The following is a 23,574-nucleotide window of genomic DNA, read 5'->3' as shown; positions in this document are numbered from 1 at the left end:
GAGAGCCTTCCAAGAAGGGTTCACATTTTCACACTCGGCTTTAAACACATCTTTTATTTTTAAAAGGAAACAAGAGAATCAGTCAGTAAATCAGATGTAGTTGTGAGCTTGTCTGCAAAACTATATCATTCTGAAATAAGGCATTAGGACTGGACACTTGAAACAAGAATTGACAGTGCCAAGACATCTTATGCTTTGAGAAAAATGGGTATATCTTGCATTAAACAATACCTTTCCTACATCCCCTGATTGTTTTTCTTCATTGTTGTGTAAAGCTAGCTGTTACGGTGGCTATTCTGGATAGATCCTCAGATACACATTGAAAATCACGCTGTATTTTTGTACTGTAGTGAATAAGCTTTTAAAATCACTGTCGGAGTTTTTTTTCCAATAATTATTTGTTTGAAAAGGAAATTGAATTTCCTATCAAAAAGTGTCTGCCTTTTCTTAGTCGTTGCAGAAAAAAATACGTATTTAAAGACCACATGTTCTAGCTGCAATTGTGTAATGTGTTTTGTGATAGATTTCACTACAGTAAGCTGAGTTTCTCTCTATTGCTCCAGTGCAAGATTACTAGTCAGGTCCCCAATTTCTTCTTTTCCTGACTGGCACAGAATTGCTTTTTGCCTGGAGTACTTTAGAAATTGCTTATTTTAAACAAGAGAAATCAACATCATCCATGTTTTTCAAGCTTATTCAGAGTAGCTTTATCTTTTATCATACTTTGAAAGTATTAGCATTTTAAATATTAAATAGTTCTGTTTAGAAGTAAATTTCACTCAGATAAAGAGTAAATACAGCAGTAGTTGCCAAAAGGGATAAAGTGCACTACCTGGAAACATGTCCTTTATTTCTTATGTTCTGACAGAAAAGGAGATGAATGAACATGTTAGAGGCACAACGTTTCTGCGAGTATTGTATTGTTGTTAGCATAATTTATTTCTATGCTTCTAATAAAACCAAAACTTTGAAAGCTTATTTTAATTTAATCATGTATCGAATGATAACACTGCTGCCTCAAAGATTTAACAAGTCGAAGTGATTTGGCGTGAACTGTACTGTGACAGTAGAATTCATAATTTCCTTATTGGCTTCTTTGTAACGTTCCTTACCATATATTACATCTATGCTGTGAAATAAAAAAGGGCTAGAGAGGCCGCTGTGCCCCTCTCCCTCCGAGTGCCGTCCCCGAGCAGCGTGGGAGCACTGTTTCAGATGGTACTAGTTGCTGCAGCCCTGAACTGCCGCACAGCATGCCAGCAGCTCAGCGGCGTGGGTGATGAGCAGCCCTCTGTTCAAGCTTGTTCTTTGGTACCATTTTACTAAACAGTATAGGCAGAGCAGAAGTGTCTCAGATAAGGCTTTTTAAATGTGCCGATTTGCCAAACTCAGAACAAGACCTTCAGGGGTATTCGGTTCTACTGATTTCTTTCTTTTCTAAGTGCTTCAGAGACATTAATTGCTTTTTATAACATCCAAATAAATGGGTAATAAGGGCCCCTGCTTAAGAGTCCTTAGTCCCTGCACTCAGTACTGTGTACGCAAGCTATGTAATTACTGTTTAATGAAAAAACATAAGCAGGCCTAGGAGATTAAAGCTTCCTTACTCTATTTGGCCCGTAAGTCTTCCATTCCTCAGCACTGATTGGCAAAAACCCAAGCCGGAGGAAGAGACGCTTCACATGCAACCACCTGCTGGTAGGGGCACTCTCCTCAGAGACAGGAGAGGCTGGTTTGGTGTCCCTCAAGCAACGGAAAGCCTAGAATCCAATCTCCTATTGCCTCTTCAGCTGCTATTGAATAACAGTGTCCTAACCCCTCTGCTGCTACGTAAGAGTACGCAACAGAGGTATGTGTCCTAAAGGAGGGGGAAATATCCTTAACCGCTGCCAAGACTTAGTTCTAGGGAAGCTCTTAGGCAGCAGAAGTGAATTTGTGGCTGATGACTGACTTGAGTTTCACCAAGGAGAGAGACAGACTGAACAGCAATAAATGGCCTTCTGTAACCTGCTGTCTGAGCTATTGTAAGTATCTCTCTGCTTAAAGCGGTTAAGAACACAGAAGTTCTGGTGCATTTCTACTGCTAGGTACTGCTGTTGGAGGACTAAACTCTAGCTACATACATCCACCCATCTTCATTGGCCGGGTGGCATGCTACTTGGTGAGAGTAGCAGTGTTCTGTGCACCATTTGCCTGGGCATAGATGGCTACACAGAGGACAAAGTTCTAAAGAGTTAGGTCAGTAGGTTTTATATCTAATTAGGTCTGTAATCCTACAAACCACTTACGGTTTTGCGTTATTATATGTTCATTGTCTCTTAAATGGAACTATTCATTTGAAGTTATGGGTGTAATTGCATGCGGGATCGGATCTGGGCAATCACGTTTTAGCATATTTTGCTGATGTTACCCCTTGCCCAGTCAGGGTGAAGGGGTATCTGAAACTGTGTTTCTGCCTAATGGCTTGCGCTCCATTTCCATGCCTATCCAAACCAAGCACTTATACAAAGGCAGGTCAGAGAGAGTATTTTAACCATTGAGTTAAGAGAGTCATAAGGCATAGATTTTCAATGCGGAAGGTCATGAGGCTGCAGTTTCACTAGGTTGTGTGCTGCATTTGCATAGACAGATATTCAGACAGTTAATGGTAGTGCAGAATGCTTTAATGATTTTCATTTGCATCAAGCTGTTCTCACCTCTTAGGAACATAATGGATAAATAAAAGAGGCCTTTTGTTTGCTCTTCATGAAAGTTACCAGTGATTAAGTGGTGCTGAGGGAACAGATTCATGCTCTCATTTAAAAAAAAACCAAAACCAACAACAAAACTGCCCATCAAAGCTGACTTCAAAGTGACCTACTTCATTTTGATTTAAAATGGCACTTGGATAATTTGTTTTAATGTTATGCACATTTCCTAACTCAAAACACAGAACTGGTCACTTCTGACTGAAAATACAGAAATAGTTATTACACCAGACATAAAATACTCATAATTTGTTAGGGTACTCTTTGTAGTGTTGAATTACAAAGCTATATACACTTAGATCAGTATTTCTTCCAAATGGATTCAGCAGTCACTTTTATTGTTCAAAGTTATGCCCAGAATGTAGGCAAATTGATGCTTTTTTTTGCACTATATTATGGTGTTTCATAAGAAAATCCATGCCAGGGGTTTGCTAGTGAAAATCTTGCTGTGATTCCTTAAGGTGTTTCCTCTTAAGTTTTATTCTTGGGTATAGAGTCTCCCTGTGGAAGATTTCTGCAAACCTTCCTGGAACACTGCATACAGTCATAAAGGTATAGAAACTTCCACACTGTGTCTTGGCCCTTTGCAGCTCAGCATCAGCTTTTTAGGCTTCTGCTATGCATTGGGTCAAAAGCCCCTTCTTGAAAAGGACTCGAAGTTAGCGTAGTCTCTGGCTGTGTTAACATTTTTTTGGCATTTTTTGAAGGATTTCACATGCAGTTCAGTCGCTTGCAGTGTAATCTTGAAAAAAATCCGAGTGGCCTTGACAGCTCTTTGAGCATGAAGCTCTGCTCACAAATACCTTTGTTTTAGGATGATCATGCTTAAATTTTTGTTCCTAATTTATAGGCACACATGTCATGATTCCATCGCCCTGATTTAAGCATTAGCGCCTCGGTACCAGTATTTTTGATTATATTTTTCTAGATGGGTTTCAACTTCACACGTCACAGTTAGAAGGACAGCCAAGACATTCCATATCCCAAATACTCAAATTTCAGTAGTCTCCATTTAGGGTACAAGGGTACAATGTTCCTGATAGTAGCTAGGGTGAACAGGCTTTCAAGTACTTGGGTCCTTTGTTTTCATTTAATAACTTCCAGTCCTTTCAGTGTCTAACCTCCTGCCTTTGAGATAGTGATCTGGAGTACTTCTTGTGGCATTCAACTTCTTTCTCTCCAGCCTGTGTCATTTAAATCAAGATACAGACCTTGACTTCATATATTTGGAATATCTTCCATTTTCACAGAATTAATAGGATATTTGGGGAACACAGAATATGCAAATTCAGACCTGCTGAATACATAATTTTTATGGCCCTTCTGTTTTGTATTGGCTTTGTAATTTGTCCAGCGTTTGACTGAGGGCTAATTAAATTACTGAATTTACAATGGGAATATATTAGTCCATCCTTCCCTTCACTGATTTTAATTCTTTACTCCTCCAGTTAATTTTCTTTTAAATCTGCCTTTGTGTTCTTGGTGTGGCGTAAAAGGACTAGCCAACGACCTGAATACAGGGGCAGTTGAAGGAAATCTCTGTCTGCTGTCAGTCTCCCCAGCGCAGGAGGAGTGCTGGATATCCTTACATGTATAATAAAGATGGCTGAATTCAGTGATCGCTGCCTGACCAGCACAGCAATTCCATAGCATTTATGGCAGGCTGGAAGAGCAAGGTTTAGGACTACATCTAAGAAGAGGTCTGTGCATACAAGGATATGACTATCTTGGCTTAGGAAAAAAAGATCTATTTGATGATGTGTGTCTTTTCAATGTATAGTAAGACACAAAGTACCTCCAGATATGGAAATAAGATCCATTACTGACAAATGCATTTCAGTACAGGTAGATAAAAATATTTTACATATATTATCACTGTAGGGGTTTTTTACATTTTATGTGTTTACAGCCGCACAATGGCCTTGGTCGTCTTAATGTTGGGTTTTAGTCATGCACTTTTGTGCAACACATGGAAATATAACTTACTAAGTATATATGACTAAGGAGATATTCCAGAAACAGATCCTAGAAGTGGAGGTGAAGCATTGTAGCTGATTCTGACAGAATTACAGCAACTCCTTGCTGTAGTGGGAAAACTTTGTTCAAAACCAAAAATGTTCTTATGGTTTTAATTGAGTGGCAGAAAATTACTGCTGTGTGGTCATCCCTGCTAAGAGATTCTTTAAAACCAACATTTTCCATTTTTCCTTGTTTATTTCTTTTTTGGCTAGTAGTTGCCTCCATGGATTTGATTTATAAACTATGAATCTAGGGAGGATAAAATGTTTTCTGAAGAATTTGATCCAGATGTATATTACTGTTTCAATAAATATCTTTTAAGTATCTACGATGAAGAAGGGTTTTGGGGGGGTTTGGTTGTGATTTTTTTTTAGTATCTCGGTTAACTTAGAAGCAGCCAAATTCTTGCTGTGTAAAACTCCAGGAAAGTCAATAGTATTTCAGCAGGGATTCATGCGGCCCTTGGGTTTTGGACTGTATCGTATTGCAAGCTCCTAAAATAAGACTGCTTGGAAAGCTTCAGGCTTCCCATCTTTTTTTCTGGAAAAGTTATAAAACAGAACAGGCAAGCTTTTCACTGAGCTGCTGAGAATGCAGTTCTGGCTGTGCAATCAGGACTAAATAAGGAGCAAGATCTGCACTAAAAATAGAAACGGAGGCTGATCCAACTGCAGCATGAGTTATAATCCTTGCACAGCAAAGGGCTGGTAGGTTCAACTGAGGACACTCAGTTACAGAGAATCAAATAAACTTTATCCTGCTCCTAAAAAGCCGTCATACCCTAGCTGCTCTAACCAGATTTTTACCAGTCAGCAGAACTGTTAATCATTCCTGCAAATTATTTAACATGTTATTTCAGATTCAGATTTATTTTAAAAAAAACCCACATTTTATTAGAGAGAGGATTAAATTTGCCACATAGCAAGAGGGGAATGTGCGTTTGCTTTGTGTAACTGTTTGAAGAGAACATGGGGGGAAATGACACAGAGAGATTTACTGCACTTTCCTCACGGCTGGATAAATACATTCTTATCACTCCTTTGAGCGTTAAGATAACGTGCCTGCTGACATTACATGACTCCAAGTGGGCATGCTGAGCTGATCTGGCAGGTATCTGGCCAGGCCTGGTACCTTCTCACGGACTGTGCAGTTCAGAGTGTGTGATTCAAGGGAAGTTACTCTGCTTGTTCCAAGAACAACGTACAGAACAGTGTAGGTCATTCCTGCCACCTCCCCTCCCCCTTGTTAGTAAGATAATTCAGAATATGTTTATTTCTTATTTGTATATTTCCTTTCAACTACCACATGCTTCATAAACTTAACCCCAAACTTGCCCAGGGAGTTCAAATATATGCTTTGATACAGAATAGATTATTATTGCTTATTTATTGTTAGGAACATTTGACTATTAAATATTTGGATTACATGAGCACAGGCAGCTACAGCTGTGTTCCCATTGCTTTCTTTGCCTGTTCTTGTATCTCTTCAGGCAGTGGTACAGCAGGCATGAACACATTTTCTGCTACTGCAGTCTTAAAAATGAGAGATTCTGTAACAGGCATCAGTAATTTATCGTATAATTTCAAATTCTTTAAATATGATTATATATGAAAATTAACAAATTTAGTAGACACCAAATCAAACTCTTCTGCTACCTACCTAAATGTCAAAGGCATTTTTATTGATTTTTAGTTTTCAATGAGCTGCAGAATTTGTTACTGAAAATGCACGCTGTTCAGGTACCTCTTGCCTGTTAATCACAGGAGTAACTCAGTGAAATTGGAAGACAGTCAGTGGAGGAGAAACATCTGGGTCATTTGACACATGGGAAAGCTTAGACAGCAGTGGGAGTATGTGGAAGAAGACCAAAAGATGGAGATCATCAAACTTGCACAAGCCAAGAACAAGGCAAATAAAATACATAGTGTCAGTGAGTCACAAATCAGTTGTTTGGTTGCATTTTACTTCCTTCCCTCCCTCCCCACCATATAATGAACTACAGTATTCCCTGTTTCTAGACTCCTATCCCAGCACCCCTGTCTCCTCTCTTCCATCCCATACTGAGTGCTCAGCTTAGCCGAAGCTGCAAGCAGCTGCCTCACAGAAAAGCAAGCTGATCAGCACCATCTTGTTGATGGGATGGTAGCAGCCTCCTTCTCCAGCTAAGTTCAGAGGCTTTTTTTTTGTTCGTTTGTTTTTGGTTGGTTGGTTGGGGTTTTTTGTAGTTGTATTTTCATTACTCCTATTTGAAGATGTGTATTTTCTGGGGAGAAAAGGAGTGTGTGCAGTCCAGGGGGCATAGAGAAGGGATGGTGATCCATAACTGCTGCGAGTGCTGAACAGTGAAGTATGTGGATCATTGTGTTTTGGTCACATTCAAAACTTATACTGATTAATTATTTTATTTACTGACTTAAACTAAATCTTTATAAAGACTATATAGGGTCTTGCATTAGTTTAACTATGGGCTGTACACACCCAGTTTTTGTATACCATTAGCTATTTGGAACAAATAATTTGGTGTAATAAAAGCAACATAAGCCTGCACTGCAGATACAGTAATTTTAGTGAATTTATTAAAATAAGCTAAATACTTGTATGGGCTTAATGACTGCACTTCAAAAATTACACCCAATCCAACAAAGAATTGGTAAAATTATATTTGGAAAGAGAAAAATCATTTTAGTAACACATTTTAGTTAACCAAAGGTTGTACAAAGACAAAATGGCATTACTTGAACTCACAGTTTCAGCCTAAGTAGAGACTTACATGAATGTTACATCAGTTTACACTGAGTCTGGTTCTAGATAAGAAAACAGTGGTGGTGGACTATGTGGTGTAACTGAAATGTTAAGAGGTAACTTCAAAACTGAATATGAACAGATGTGCAATTCTACCTTAGCTGCCTTTTCATTACTAATTTTGAATGTAATGAAAATGTGGAATAATTCCGTGCGTCCTTACACATGCAGAATGAATGAACTCAATTCAAGAATTTTTTTCTTAAAGAGGATTTGTTTGTTTTTTGCCAGAGCCCTTTCAAAGTACAAGGGGAGGTCACAGCTGTTCTTCTTATTCATGTGTAGTCTAATAAAACAAACAACATATGTATGGGGCATGTGAGTTTAGCACTCAGAACATAGGGGTTTGTATATGACTTTAAACACTGTAAATAACAAATTTTGCTTGACCTTTATCCTACCACCCATCAACCTGATTTCTTAGTAAAGATTTGTGTTGGAATTGAGATTTTCATGTGTTACATTCTTCAGAAAAATAAAACTTCTCTTACCAAATGCAAAATAGCAAGGTCCACATTTACATTCTCAGCCTTAATTCCAATTGTCATAGGTCTTTTAGATTTACATAATTACTACATTTGCATAATCACTTAAGACCTTGATCTATACTCCAATGAAAGCAGACCTGAAACCTTGCTGAAAAGCGCACTTGCCCACATTCCATACTGCGAGCATACTGGACTGACCTCAGATATGGGCATACCTGTGGAGTGTGTTGGCATGTGGGTACCCAAGTGAGTTTGGTGGGTTAGTACACCAACATGCTAATGCTCACAAGCAGTCTGCTGGTGGTCTTTGCTGCCATAATGTATCTGGAGTGGATAGGGCTTGGGGAGGGGGGGTACAGATTATACGATGCTTACTTCTGGTCCAAGTGTAGGCATAGCTCTGGTGGTCTCGTTTACCTTTGGAGATGGAGGTTCCAAATACTAAGGATTAAAAAAACAAACCCAAAATACATCACTCAGTTTCTTACAAGTCAAGCAGGAAGATTAGCTGAATATTTTATTTCACAAATACAGATCAATTCATTGCTCTTTTATTTTTTTCTTCTTGTGGGAGACACTGAGCTACAGAAACCCATCAATTTGCACATTGTCACAAGGAAGTTTAGTTCTGAATCAGACATTGAATTTCCCTTTGACTTCCTCAAACCACATAACCCTTACCTCTCATTTTACTTTAAAAACACCATCAATTCAGGGGAATTATGCTTGATAGGCTGAAACAATAGAAAACAGACAAATATTTCAGTGCAGAATAGGTGGTTGCTATTCTGCTATATGATAGTATAAAGATGAATTTCCTGTAGGAGATGGGTAACTCACAGGATATAGGTTAGATCTTGACACCACACATGACAGAAGGTTATTGTCATCTGATAGTTTTTGGATGGGCTCTTTACAGTTAAGTCAGACCCTTAAACTGGTTTCCAGTGGACAAATACCTAAAACAGAAAAGCCGTGATCATTAGTGAACTTCTTATATGGTTTCATGTCAGTGGTGTGAGAATGTGGCATTACACTCTGTGCCAAGGAGAAATTAAATTATGGCACTTGCATAAAATCTTTTTTGTGTTGTGCTTAGTGTGCAAAACAGCTGGGTAAAAGATTTCAGCAAACACTCCTCTTCAGAACACAGACAGGAAATCAAAAACATTTGAAGGCGTCTTCTCAAAATAGAGTTGTCCTGAATGGACATCTTCACCACACAAGCCATTTCCTGTTATATTTACCTGCCAGTCCTTCTGATTCCCAGATTACTTGGCAAAATCAAGTAAGACTCAGCAAAAATAACCTTTTTAATCTCCCCTGGCCAAAAAATTCCTAGTTTCCAGATATCCTGAATAGAGTATCTGCAGAACTCGGGGACTTCCAGCAGCTGGAGCCACCGAACGCAGGAATGGTGTGATACCTGTACTTGTGAATTGTCCCCTCTCTTAGCCTCCATTGTGGATGGCTGTTAAGAATAGAAAGTGCTGCTTTTTTTTTTTTTTTTTTTTTTTTTTTTGCAAAGACAAAACTTAGTCTTGATCAATGGTAAGAAAACCTGAGGCAAATTTAATTGGCAAAGGAAATGAGATTTTCCTCCTAGAGCCATGAAATACCTTGAGTACATTTGAGGAATTGCTACCTGACATTTTAAACTATCTTCTGGCTTTAGAGCAGTGGCCAATCCTGAAAGGCTGAAAAAAGTTGAACTTGCAGCAGCCTGTGTTCTGTTGCTTCTCCCACCTCACTGAACTGTGGTTCTTGAAGGGTCCAGCCAAGGTAAATATGCTAGTTTTCCCACTCAGACTGGAACTTTTGTCTGGACCCATCAGCTCCCAGGAGTCCCAATCCTTGAGAAAAATGTTATGCCCTTGATGACTTTTGTCAGCTAGGATGACCTCCCGGAGGCCGTCACTTCAGTGACAGGAGTGAGGGAGAAGTGCAGCTGATCCCTGTCCTCTAAATGCCACTTAACGGCATCCTCCAATTTTTGCCAGTGATGGTTATGGAGCTCTACCTGAACTAGAAAATTGATCTTCCTGTATTCTTCCCTTAAAACACATGTTTCTGGAGACAGTCATCGCTCCACACTTGGGATTTAACTTGGGATTTAACAGGTACCCTGGTAACTACCAAAAATGAAGTATTTTAAGATACTCACTTGACTTTTCCTATCTAGTTATATTCCAGACTGCAAGACTGTTTTAAGATTGTTACAGCAATTCCAAGTAAACCGTTAGATCATACTCTGTCAGCGCAGCATCTGTGCTGGCAATTTCACCAAGAAAATTAGTTATCTTAGACATCTACAGAGCAGCAACCTGAAGATCTGTCTTCCCAATTCAACAGATGTTATGTAGAGGATATTAACAACTCTTGATGAGATACGACAAAAGGTGGGGTTCCAGCTGCAACCTCCCAGGAATCTGAGTCTGCTGTGGGAGGAACTAATGTTTGCAATTGAGTACACTGTGGTGGAGATATGGATTTATATTGCATACAGATAACTGCTAGGAGAAGAACAGAAAATGAGTTACCTATCAGTAACTGATCAGTGTGAGATGTGTGCATATCCCACACAGCCCCCATTCTCTTTTCGTTATGCCCCTGCGTATGCCACTTGGGGTTCTAATACACATAAGGTGTGCTGAGTGTGCTGTTGCCCAAATTAAAATCTCAAGGCATCTCAAGGCTTACGCGTGCTGTCTAAATATATCAGCCCTCACAGTCCCATAAGCAAATGTGCAACTCCAGCAGATGTGCGTGTATACCTCTCAACAAACTCCTGGTGCTATATCATATGTAACTTTTCATTCAGTCGGAGGCATGAAAAGCTTTCCTGCACGTTCTTTGTGTGGTGAAAGTAGCAATATCTGGTAGCATAAGCATGTTCAATCATAGAAAGGATAAAGCGATTTTAAAACCCACACACAGAGCGACAGTAAGAGCACCTGAACAAAACATATTTGGAATAGTGTAAGTTACTCCTTTTAACATACTATCCTTAAACTCCACATTTGAAAACTTACTAATGAAATGTGACATTGATAAATAGCTTGTTTTAAAGCTCTATCTGCGGTTCTGCTGTCACGTGCAATATTTAAGAACCCAAGCAAAATTACCAACAAACATCACCAGGCAAACAATTATACAAGACGACAGTAAGCCTTCATCCCTAAAAGCAAAAATAAGAACCAATCTACAATGAAACAAAAATTGGCAAGGACAATCACATTTGCTCTCGAAGAATACTGTACATTTCTAAATTACAGCCAAGCAAAACAGAGGTAGACATCTGTCTACAATCTGCATAGTTGCAGGATGTCTCTTCTGCCAATTCATCCTTTAAATAATGAGCATTTCTGTGCAATCATACTGTTGTCATACCTTATATACAGTGGCTTGCACTTTTCAATGTCTCAGATAACAACAGTAAACAAAACCGGGAACTAGATGGTACAAAGCCTGATAGGAAAATAAGGATTCAGGAGACTATACAAAAAGGTAGAAAAGACTGGGGAAACGAGAGCAGAGCGGAAGGGGAGCAAGACAATAAGCTCTGAGGAAAGAGTCAATGCCAGTAAATGTAATATCCTACTCTCAAGAAAAAAAATGAGTAAGCACAGATGGAAACAGGAGGGCGTGTTCATCCAAACCCATTACAGGAAAGCAAGGCAATTGTTCCTTTTTCATCCTTCACCATGTTTTAATACTACTTCTGTCTAGAGTCATGCGTTGTGACTGTTGAGGGAGAGGTGTACCTAGAATTGAAACAGGATCCTAAAAGCAAGCATATGCCATAGAAAGAGTCATAAACCACAGAGGTAGGAAAAAAATGATGGTGGTCATTTTTAGAGAATTCACAGGCCTTCTGAAAGCCAGGGATCAAATTCAGAATTGATTCCCCAATGTAGTTAAGCTACAACTGTTACCAGCAGGTTTGTTTTCTTGTGAGTCAAACTCCGGTCTTACCTTTGCCCTTTTGTTTCAGTGGAAGACCAGCATGTGCATATGAACACAGAATTATTTTATTTTCTGTAGTGATCGAACCCAAATGTTATTTTACCTTTGCCAGCTTTGTGTAGGGTGATGTGCCATCTTGCATATTTATTTTCCTGGAGTGATTCCCAGAAGTATGCTATGCTTTTTCTTGCTCATGTCTCACTAGCTTTATTTATGAGTTGTGTACACCAGGTTTTCAGTCCCTGGGGACAGGCCTACACAGGAAATCTGTGGACAATATTTAATACATACAAGTATGAGACTAGTAAAAAAGCAGCTACTGAATGGTATTCCAAATTGGTCTAATTCAAAGTTTCAGACTAGAGTGTGGATAGGTTAGCGTCCATGGTTTAAACCACAAACACCTTTATCTGTTTTGTCATATAGAAGGAAGAGACGCAGTAAAGGTTAGTAAGTTGGAAAGATATTATATTACTTAATGCTTAGTGATGCTCTTTGGCCGCTAATTATTTAAATATTGAAGTTTCGCAATAGACCTTTGTAGTAGGATTATGTGGCGCTAGATGAGTGAAAAATGAAGTACTGTAGTCTGATTTTCTGTTTGGAATTCCTAGCTTCAGCCTGCCTCATGTTTTCAAGTCTCCTTTAGTTCTTGGGGAATTCGAGGGGTTCAGTTTCTTAAAACGGGGCACACAGAGCTTGGGACACACATATTTAACTTAAAAACCATACTGGCTGTTTTCCTTTTTAGTTGCTTCCTAGAATTAAATTATTTTTACCTGAATTGCTTTAATTGGGAGGTGGGGGAGAAAAATCCTTTCATGTCCAGCATTCATATCTAATGCAAAATACCAAACTTGCAAGTAGAATTGAAGGGAATGCTGTGGGGGAGTAAACTCGGTTCAAAATACCAAGGATTTAGGACAATAAGCCAACATTTTCAGGGGTCTTCCCTGTCAAGTGGAAACAGAAGAATTCAAAGAGCAAATTTTCACTTGGTTTACAGCATTAAAATTCCATTGTTCTTTGATGACTGAATCTAATAGCAGTATTGTTGTTACTGATTCTTACTGATTGCATAGAAAGTATGTTTTAAAGATACCTTTTTTCTCACTATTAGATGGATGAATTCCCTTTGGCTGTGAAATAAATCAAGATAAGGCTCTCTTTCTCACATGCCATCACAACTGATGAGAGCTGATTGGTATTATATTATGCCTTCGATTATACCTCTACAGTCCCATTAACTGAAAAATAACATGACCTGGGGAAACGTAATGGCTAGTTATGATGCACAGGAGAGCTGATATACAAAGCTTGATGATGTACATTTTACACTGTAGTGGTATTTGCGAGTTGGCCACTTGAAAAAAACACAGTTTTTACCATCCCCTAGGACTTGTGTGAGGTGCCATAACTGCTGGGCCATGCCTCAAAGCAGAACTGATGGATGAGTATTCTGATGGATCAAGGGAGCAAGGCATCCCCCTCACCTCTCTGATGCTCTGATTCGTTTGACAAGCCAGTTTGATATTCATGGATGTGTTTTTCATCTGGCAAATGTTTCATCCCTAGGTCTCTTTGTAACAGCTGTACTGGGTGTGATGAGTCTGTCATCCCGTGTAGCATGTTAGTACGTTGGTAGTGCACTTCAAGAATGCTCCTAGGCTTGCCTCTGGGCCAGCTCTAGTGTCTGTGCAAACTGTAAGCACAGGATCTCACTTGCAAGGTTGTCTGCGTATCTGTGCATGTCTGGTGGTTTAATGGGCTGGCAGTCGGTGAGGTGGCAGGTGATGTGGGGCTGCTCGTGTGCGTAAGAATCAGAGAGAGTAGGAAGCACAGTAAGATGCCAGCCATAACCAAGATCGTTCTCCAAAGTGCTGTGCAAAAGCAGCCCTGCAGCCGTACAGGCTTTCTAATGAAGATTCACAAGTGATTGCACTTTGTCTGTGCCAGGCTGGGTGCTCTTGCTTTGCGTGTGCTGGCTGCCAAGCAGGAGGGAAATGCAAGGGCTGTAAGTGTGGTGGAAGAATTTGCACTGCCAGTTCGGTTCCACTGCACGCCACTGACAGATGTCAGACCTACTGGTGATGTGCAGGACAGACTGCTGAGGTGACATGCCATTTATCACCCTTTACCTTCTTGTTTCTCCTAACAGCTGAGCTCCCAAAGCAATTCCCTTTCAGGTGATTCACCCAAAAGAGCGGATTACTCAGTGGGATGATAGGGAGCGAGGTAGCCTGAGGACAGGCATTGCCAGTGGCTGGCTTTGCAGCTTCTGCCATCTACCACTTTGTCAAGTCTGTGATCTGGACTGGGGGAAACCCCGTCAGTAAGTAGCTTAAAGGAGGGGCATCATTCATGTTGTCGACACCCCTTTGCTGAATTAAAGGTCCCAGGTAAAACCGGTTACCTCACTTGGAACCCAGCACTTGCGTATCCCGGCACGCTCGCTGACAGCAGTACCGAGCCCAGCTGAAATGGTTGCTGCCTCTGCCCTGGCACTGCAAAGTGCCAGCAGAGCTCCTAACCCTCTTCTGTGTGGCAGAGCCTCTACAGATATTTTGATTGGGTATTGGACCAGAGCAACATGTGTGTCCTGGTGTAGACAGCTGTTGCCCATAGTAGCAGGAGCACGTGGGCATTACTAGTCAAGGAGCAGAGGCTGTTGGGGTCTTTCCTTCATCTCAGTCCCAGGACCTGAAAAAGACTTCCTTAAAGGCACTCCATCCAGCACACATGCTGCAGCTGACGCTTGAGTCAGAGATACAGCACTGGCCTTGGAAAAATAGCGCCATAATTTATGCTGACGGACAGGGCAGGAACAAGTACGCACATCCCATGCTTCATGCCTAAACCAGGATGCCTTTTGCAGAAGCACTGTGGCTTGTTGTGTGGAGACAGCCTGGGGAAGTGGGATAAAGAAGAGAGGCTGTGCTGCTGAGGAGAAACAATGAGCTGCTGACTGGGTGAGGAGGGAGCGTAGCAGATGCTGATACCTTACTCCGGTCGTTGGTCCTACAGGTGTTGGCCAAAACCGCAAGGGATGCTCTTGGGCGTGACCTGCTGTTTGACCTCTCTCACTTGCCATTGAAATGAGGTTCACACTGTGGTGATTCAGGTTGGCTCAGATTTACATTTTTTAAACAAATCAAACTACCGTATGTTACTTGTAAGTTTATGCTCAGGTTTTGTTTGATGAGGGCGTTTGGGCTTTTATTATTTTGTTTTCTTTAATAAGAAAGATATCACTCAGAGGCATGACTAGACTTGCTTGCTACATTTAGCTGTAATCTGCCTGGTGAGTTGTAGGAGGAAAATTGCACTAGTTTGAACTGGATTTAGTAGCAGGGATATTTTAATTTGGGGCAGCAGAGAGAAAATTGTATAACACTGTTGTGCTGTAGTAGGAGAAGAAGCCAGTGAATTGCATGATTTTTCCATCTTTGTAATCAGTTTGTTATGCAGAAAGCAGTGCCGTGGGATTCAGCATTTTATCTGCTGGGTTTCCCCTGGCAGCATCTGAAGAAGTTCATTATAAGTGTTTATCACATGATCCACTTAATCAAACCACTGAAACTCGGAGAATAAGTCATTCTAACAAGACCCTTCAGAGCTGCCTTATAAGCTGCTTACTGATACACTCTTCCTTGGTGAGTGTACAATGAGCTTCCTTGTATCCCGGTCTATGATACAGGAAGTTCATTATCCCCAGTCCAAATTCAGATGGAGAGAAAGGAAGCAGGGCTTACAAAGAAGCGACAGATAATTTGCAAAGGATTTTAGTTAGCCACTCAAATCCCAGATAGAGTCAGACTGTAAGCTCTTCATAACAACAGCCTTCTGGTTTCCAGCATTAGGCACAGAGCAGCTATCTATGTAGCTGGCTCTAATGTTGTAAAATACAGATGACACATGAGAAATTATTTGCTTCTTTTGATTAGTGGTTAGCTAATGGAAGCATGTGAGAAAAAAGAGAAAGCAGAACCGAAACCGTGCTTTTAGCTGGGTAATAGCACATATACTGCATAACAGCAGCAAAGCTGATATCTGGGCTGATGCAAAATGCCTTGAAAGCCTGCTAAATCCCAGCGTGCGCTAGGGTCTGAGATACCGAGACTTGTCTGACAAGCCAGGAGCTCAGAGACGTCCTGTCTGCAGCCTGTGTTTGCGCACTGTATGTCTGGTAGGATGAAATGCATTTCCTTGTGATGTACCTAGGAAATGTTCTGGTTGTAGGGAGCAGGTGAGTCAAGGGCTCCTCTGCCTCCTTGAAGGCGTTCATTTTACCGAGCTCTGTCACAAGCGACATGACACCAGATTTTCTGCACTCACTGGATTTTCTCACTGTTGCTATTTCACAGACAGTGTCTCCTAAAAGCTTGGCTTCACGCTGTCTGCTAAAGACCAGTTTGGGTACCACCACGGATGTAGGCTTGGACCAACCTTAATGTAGAAATGTCTTGGGTAATTTTCCCAAGCACCACCCTGTTTCCATACGGTAGCGCTGCTTAGCTATACCTCTTCTTTCACCTTCCAACCTCACGGGAAGGCAGAACAGGGTTACGTCAGACCAAATGCTGATTTTGTGTAGGGACACACAGGATGAGTCTGATGTGGGTCTCCAGATGAACCTTTTTTGTACTGGCAACTGCCATTGGGACAAGGAGCATTGGGCAGTTCGAGACAAGCTGCTCTGTAAGACATTGAAACCAGGGAAGTGTGCAAGACTGAAAAATATGGGCAACAGGAAAAAAAACCCACCAGGCTGGTTTGATGGGGATGATGCTTTTTCCCTAGTGTAGCTCCAGTGAAGCAGGTCACAAAATTCGCTCTGTTGTCCAGGGACCGCTTTGAGAGAAGGCTGAAACCTGGCTTTCCAGTGCTGAAGTCCATCCAGCCCAGAGCTTTAAAAGATGTTAATTACTCCTGGGAGTAATTAACTCCGGCCTGGAGTGAGCAAGGAGTCTGGACTGCGTCAATCAACAGATGTGAGGATTTGAAATATGCAATTTTCATTCGTTGTGTTAGAAGAAACCTCTTTGTTTCCCATGTACTTCTGTACCTGGCTGACTTGCCTTGATGCAGCTGTCGGTCTCTTGACTGCTGATACACCGATACACCAAGTTGGCATCGGTATGCCTGCGTCCTCAGGAGGGGCTGTGCTGCTGTAGTAGGTTGGTGTGCAGCTAATAAAACAGGACACAAAAGCCTGGATGAAAATACTGTTTTGCTGTCTTTTCCCTCTTCATTTTAAAGTAGTAAATGCTAAATTATTTTACCTCTTTTTAAAATAAAGCATGAAGCAAAAAAAGATGAATCTGCAAGCTGGTTACTTTTGGTACTTCATTCAGTTTTTTTACAGTGTAGCTCCCTTCCTCTTTCTCAGTTCTTTATTGTGCTGTGCTGTCTGCTTTTTCGGTTTCTGTTGTGTCTATTTAAAGAGCCCCCTTTCATCTCTCTTTTGGGACAGTCTTAATGCTGGCTTTCTGCTGTTTCAGCTTCTATACAGCCAGTGCTTCAAGAAAAGTGTCTCTCTTGTAAAGCTGGGAGGAGAATGGACCCATAAAAATAAATACGGTTTGTATGCACGTAGTATTTAATCAGTAAGTCTCCAGTAACTTTACCTAAGTGACCAGTCTGCTATCATCTCAGCTTCTTAGGTAAGGAGACTGGAGCAGAGTGAGTTGATAACTTTCTGCAGTCTGCAGCAATGCAGTAGTAAAGTGGAGAGTAAAACTCGTTTTCCAAGTGACTTTTCAGTGCCTGACCCACTGCCCTGTACATGGGGAGAGCCAGTACCAAGCATCTGGAATCATTGTTGGTAGGGCTGTCTTTAGTCTGCTGTAAAGAGTAATGGGCAGTTGTCCACTGCGTCTGCCAGTTTGGCATTCAGGAGCCACTAGTGCCCATATCGATGCTGAGGCTGCATCTCAGTGTCTCTGCACGACCTGCTTGGAGGGAAGATCTGGGAGGAGGGCTGTGATGGGTGTTGTGTGCATCTGACTGCACGCTTTCACACGTGTGAGATGCACACAACGCCCATTGAGAACTGAAGCGATGCTACCAGATACTGACCTGACTGGGTTTGGTCAGTGCCAAGCCAGGCTCAATTCTCTCCCCCAGCCTAGGGATTAAAGACTCTTTAATGCATTTGCTGTTCCTGGGCGGTTCAGCTCGGCCCTCAGCAGCATTACCTGTTTAGAAGTGTTTCTCGCTGAATTGCTTCCTTTGAAGACTGCAGGCTTTGTAACAGTGGACTGCAGCACCTGCTGCTTGCTGGAAATCTCAAGGCTGGCACATGAGAGCAATGCAGCGCTGAATGTGCCAGTCATAAAGCATCACATTTTGCAGATTTTCGCTGGAGGTAGCTGATGAAAAACAGAACAGACATGTTGTAAGGGCTGTCAGCCCAAGTAAAGGAAGGCAGCTTTGAAGAAAGCCTCCAAGCCAGAATTTCCAGAATACACTTTCTTTAGAAAAAAGTAGAAAATTCAAAGAACGAAATTGAGTCCGAACGACCTCACTGCAGGTGGTGCTGGTCATGATTTTTTAAAATAAATTTTAATTGTTAACTATTGTAATCATTGCATTTTGTCCAGTGTCTGCCATTACAGTATCTTTTTTTGCAGCCCTAGAAAACCCACATTTTTGTGGTTCTCTGGGGCTTTCCCACAGCATGCATTTCCCCCTCCCTTAGAAGACTGGTACAATACAACAGAGAGGACTTGTTCTGCCCAACCTGCAAACTAGGTGCTGGAAGGTCACCTGCTCCCTGGCAGGATTTGGGCCACCCCTTTCCCCCTTCCACAACAGCCAGTCCTGCAGGGATTTATACCCACTGGGTGCATCTGTGTTTCACCTGAGATTCCCTGGATCCGTCCATTAGCCCCACGGGCTTGGTGGCCGCAGAGGTTGCTGCGAAGCTCCCTTGACCTGAGGGTTAGGTGGGCAAGAAGGTGCTTGCTGTCTCCTGCTCTGGAAACTGCAGAAGTCCCTGATACCTTTCATTGAAGAACAAATGTTAAAAAAACAAAACACCCTGCCTTTGCTTTTGGTGGCATTTTTTCCAGTTAGCAGGGATCGGCACAACGGCATGCAGTGCCCAGAGGCACGATGGAGGATACGTGCATTTGTATTTGTCTGTCCCATCTACACCAGCGAGCCCTTGAAATGTAGCCTAGTTGGCAGATCTGGTCAGGCTGGGAAACTTCGCTTTAGATGTTTTTTTGTTTACAAGTGATCTTGGCCACAGACAGGGACACACAGCCGGTGGTCTGTGCACAGCTCTGTGATCAGGCTGAGGCAGGGCTGCGAGCCTGTGAAGGCTGGAGTGGGGCTGAGCTCTCCCAGCTTATTCCTGGCTCGATTTGGAGCCAGCATTGGGGAGGCTGCTCCTCTGCTGCAGGTGGGTGTCTCGGGGCTTGGTTTGGCTTTGCCTGTGCGGGCAGCAGCAGCCAGCACCCGTCTGCGGCCATGGCTCGGAGCAGGTGCGCAATGGACACCTCGGCTTGCTCCTGCTGTGCTTCTCCTGCAGGCCAGAGGACGCCTCTCGCTGCTAGCATTAACTGCTTTAACACAGGTATCACACAAATGCAGATATCCTTCCTCCTCCACTCATTAAAACAGCATTGGACAAGGTGCGAGAGGTGCGTGTCGGAAGGCCTGGCATCTCGGGGAGGGATTTGCAAGCAGTTTTTGTGAGATGCTCGTGTGCCAGCGCGGTTTGTGCTGGCTGCAGGGGCCCGTGCGGCTGGTGCAGCTCAAGCAGAAGTGACGCCGTGGAGATTCCTAACAATACTGATGTGCCGTATGGCAGCCTTGGAACTTCAGAAGGCCGATGTTGGGGACCGAGAAGAAGGAGCAGTACCAGCCCGTTGGTACTGCGAACCCGGTATTATGGCAGTGCTTTCCTGCAGCAACATTGTGATAAAGGATGGTGGGGGGGCAGTGACCTGCTGAAGCCGTGACCTTCCAGGGAGGATCCGTTTCCCGAACAGACACTAAACAGCAGCAGAGTCCCGCAGGTGGAGGAACGTGTTCAATTAAAGCCAAAGCGTAACAAGAGAGATGTTTGCTCTGGAAGATAACGTGTGCCTGTTCTTGCAGGCTGAGGGTGAGGAAAGTCTCCCAAGACGTGTTTTACTTTGTTACCACAGTAGACCTTTTGCACTGTGAGGCCACATAGCTCGCCTTTCTCCCCCTTAACCCTTCCCTTTTAAGACCAGGGATCTCACTCCGCTTTACCAGTGCCTTCAATGTGACAAACCAGAAGTGCAATAAATGGTGGCACTTGCTCCTTTTTCTCCATCAGTACATCTCATTGTGGAGCTGCCCTGACCACACTGCCCAAGTTTGCTGCCCGAACTGATGCTGTTACTGAGATGCACGGGGCTCTGGTATCTGCACACTGGTCGATGGTTGGAGACAAGGGAAAGGCATGCTCTGAGCGAGGCGCCCTTTGGTGAGGCTGCTATAATGAGCCAGCTTCGTTATCTGCCTTGCTGCTGGTCCCAGAGAGGCTGCAGGGATGTCTGCTTCTTTATTTTCTTAAATGGCACCAAATGATGGCAGTTAAAAGCCTACCAAGAGAAAATGAGCTCTTAGGGCAGCATTTCATGTCTTGTGTGCAAGGCTTTATTGGATTAACTTTGTACTAGAACCGCCGTACGCTTCCTTTGCTGGAGAGGCCGATCTAGCTTAACTGTGGGATAAAAACTTTACAACCATACTTTTGTCACACAGGTGACTTGCATAAAAAAATCTTTATATGCATTAATGTCACCTGAGTTTCAGCAGGCCCTGTTTCTCAGTGATCTCCGTCTCTGTCTTAGTGCTGCACTCATCCCAGTGTTAAGTACGTAACTCTCCTGCTTTGCTTCTATTTTCCACATTACGGACAGTGCGTTTCCTTCCTCTCGCGTGCACCCCTTGCAAACGTAGAGGTGCTGTGAGAGAACCCCCCGGTGCTACTGTCGCTGTTCAGGTGATGCTTTTTGCCTCTGTGGGCACCTGCAGCTCGGCAGCTCCAGCCGGGCAGCATTGCCAGCCTGCGGGAGGGAGACCTGAATACTTCCAGCTACTTGCGCATTATTTACACGCAAAGTTAATAACTGACTCAAGAGTTCATCTACAAATATATTTTTAGGGCTGTTCTTGGTAAATTTTTCCCCTCTCGAATGCAGAACTCTTGTTTTCTGTAATTTCTTTCCTATATTTTCCCTTAACCCTTATCCATTTTAACATTAATGTGTTAGTTGTGAAACAGCTGGTGTATTCTCAGGCTCTTCTCCCTTACCTGCTGATTATTTCGTTTTTTTCACCGTCCTCTCTCTCTACTTTTGTTGTTTGCAAAAACCAGCTTTTCTCCTCCCTCTCCCTCTTCACAGCTCCCACCATCTGTCTCTCTACAAATAAAAAGCTTTAGGGGAAATGATTCACTAAGCTGCTAGCTCATTACTCACACTCTCCCCATCACGGTTTCTGTCCTTGTAGGATGCTCTAACTAATGTAAAGATCAATAAATCCTGGGAATTGTTATTCAATTAAAAAAAAAAAATGCCCCAGCAGTTAAATAGATTGGGCTCTTTGTACTTCCTGAACACCAATGCTTAGTTTTTCTTCCTCACGCCGCTAGCATTGTTTTTCAGCGAAGGATCATTGAAACAGAAGAACAGAAATGATCACCGGACCATTTAATGCAACCTTGTGTATCACATGATGCGGGAGTTACTTAATGAAATTCCCTGCCCCAAACCAAGCAAATCTGTGGTAAATCTAGAGCACATATTTTAGGATGACAGCCAAAATGATGAAAGGAATTTACTACCCAGCCTCGCTAATCATTTTGAATGCTTAACTGCACTCCCTAATATGCTGCTTTGGAAGCAGCAAAACTGACACAGCCTCATTCCCTACAGACTCCTCTCCCTCCTCCAGCCTTCCCCAGGCTGCGTACCCCGAAAGCCCTCCCAACCCCCTGCCAGCCCTGTGCGGAGGCAGGGTGGCCAGCTGTGACTCCCGTGAGTGCTGGCTGGCCAGCTGTGACTCCCATGAGTGCTGGCTGGCCAGCTGCCCACCCTGGGAAGAGACCTGCTCGGGCCTGAGCCCCGCTGCCCCTCCCCCCCAGCACGCAGGTTCGGCGCTGGCTCTTCGCTCAGGTTATTATTTCCATGAAACTCGTGGGCACTTAGTCTCTTTGAGCATCTCCCTATTAAATGTGGTAGAAATTAGCCAAGGGGCTCGGGAGCCATTTCGGTCAGACTAGTTCACAGTGGTAAAACATTTCAGATATCTTAAAATACCAGAGACAGCCCTCTTGAGCTGGCAGATATGCCATAGCATTTCATGGGACTTGCTCAACCTGGAAGCTGAGCTCAGCTCTGTAGGGCACTCCAGGCGACCCTAAAAGCCAATGTTTAGGTACCCACATCCCACTCCTTTTGTCTTCACTTTGTTGACCTTTTAAGAAGGATTTCTGTCATGTTTTTAGGCTAGTCACCATATACTAGAAAGTTATTTTCTTCATTGGAATCTTCACTTTTACATGGAAAACGGACGCCCCTGCCCACACAAGTAGGTAACAAGAAGCACCACCACCTAACACAGTTTTATTGCGCCTTGTCAGGAAGCTGCCAGCACGGCAGGTATTGGCTTATTTCAGTTGCTGAGTTTCCCTTTAGAAATTGGAGTTGTAAGCAGCACAGCAAATACCACAATCGAAATTTTAAGAGCTGCAAATGCTGGATACACCCTTCTCCCCCTTCTCTTAAATGGCTGCAACTCTTTATGCAAAAGCCTGCTAAAGGAAAACCCGAGTATGTCTGCAATGTGGATTTTTTTTCTCGTGAGCACCACAAAGCACATCCTGTATCAACATACCACACCGGCACCACATTCATGGGAAGCTAATTAAATAATTTGGGTAGTCTTAACAGGAGCATCAGCGTCTCTGCTAGTTTAGTTTTCAGACTACCAAACATTTTTTTATAAAGCTGTGTTGGGGTCCTTCCATAACAAATAATAAAGCTGAGGAGGACCTTGGAAAGAGCCTGCATTGAGCAGCCATGAAATGCTCTGTTTCTGAGCAGGACATTCTTACACGACTACTCTGAAGAATAAAGGCTGCAGAGTTTTAAGACAACAGGGTCCACTATTACCTCAGTAATGTTAAGGCAGTTTTAAAAAAAGAACCCTCAAAGTGGTACTTACGTGCTCTGTTAAAAAAAGAGTTCAGGTTTTAGCAGATGTGATGTTGTTGAGCCTTCCTGGTTGCCACCACCCCATGGCTCCCCAACATCTCAGATTTTATTGTTCCATACCACATACAAGTTGTAGGAGTCAATGTTATTTCTCTTAACAATTGCTGGCTTTCCAAGTGTCAACTGTCCTTCGGCATGCTCTGTTTTAAGCAAGGGCTGCAAAGCAGTAACGAAGCTAAAGGGCTGCTATAAAAAAATACTGCAGCGTTCCATGGTACTGACAGCATACACACAGTCAAGCATTTAGCTCTCCTTTTGTGGACTTCTGCTGCAACACACTGAAGGTGTTAG

At 42.6% G+C, this 23,574-nt stretch overlaps 1 long non-coding RNA gene across 1 annotated transcript in view; it reads left to right on the top strand.

The window, feature by feature from the left end:
• Window positions 1–17,342, top strand: part of LOC130151202 (uncharacterized) — a 28,027-nt gene extending 10,685 nt beyond the window's left edge. The window contains exon 2 of the long non-coding RNA XR_008822533.1: window positions 15,047–17,342. This is a non-coding gene — a long non-coding RNA (uncharacterized LOC130151202). The remainder of the gene's footprint in view (window positions 1–15,046) is intronic.
• The last annotated feature ends 6,232 nt before the right edge of the window (window positions 17,343–23,574 follow it).

Source organism: Falco biarmicus, chromosome 6 (assembly GCF_023638135.1).
Source record: "Falco biarmicus isolate bFalBia1 chromosome 6, bFalBia1.pri, whole genome shotgun sequence".
NCBI lineage: Eukaryota > Metazoa > Chordata > Aves > Falconiformes > Falconidae > Falco > Falco biarmicus.
The sequence above is the reverse complement of the archived record's forward strand: the minus strand, read 5'-3'. Positions and strand labels throughout refer to the sequence as shown.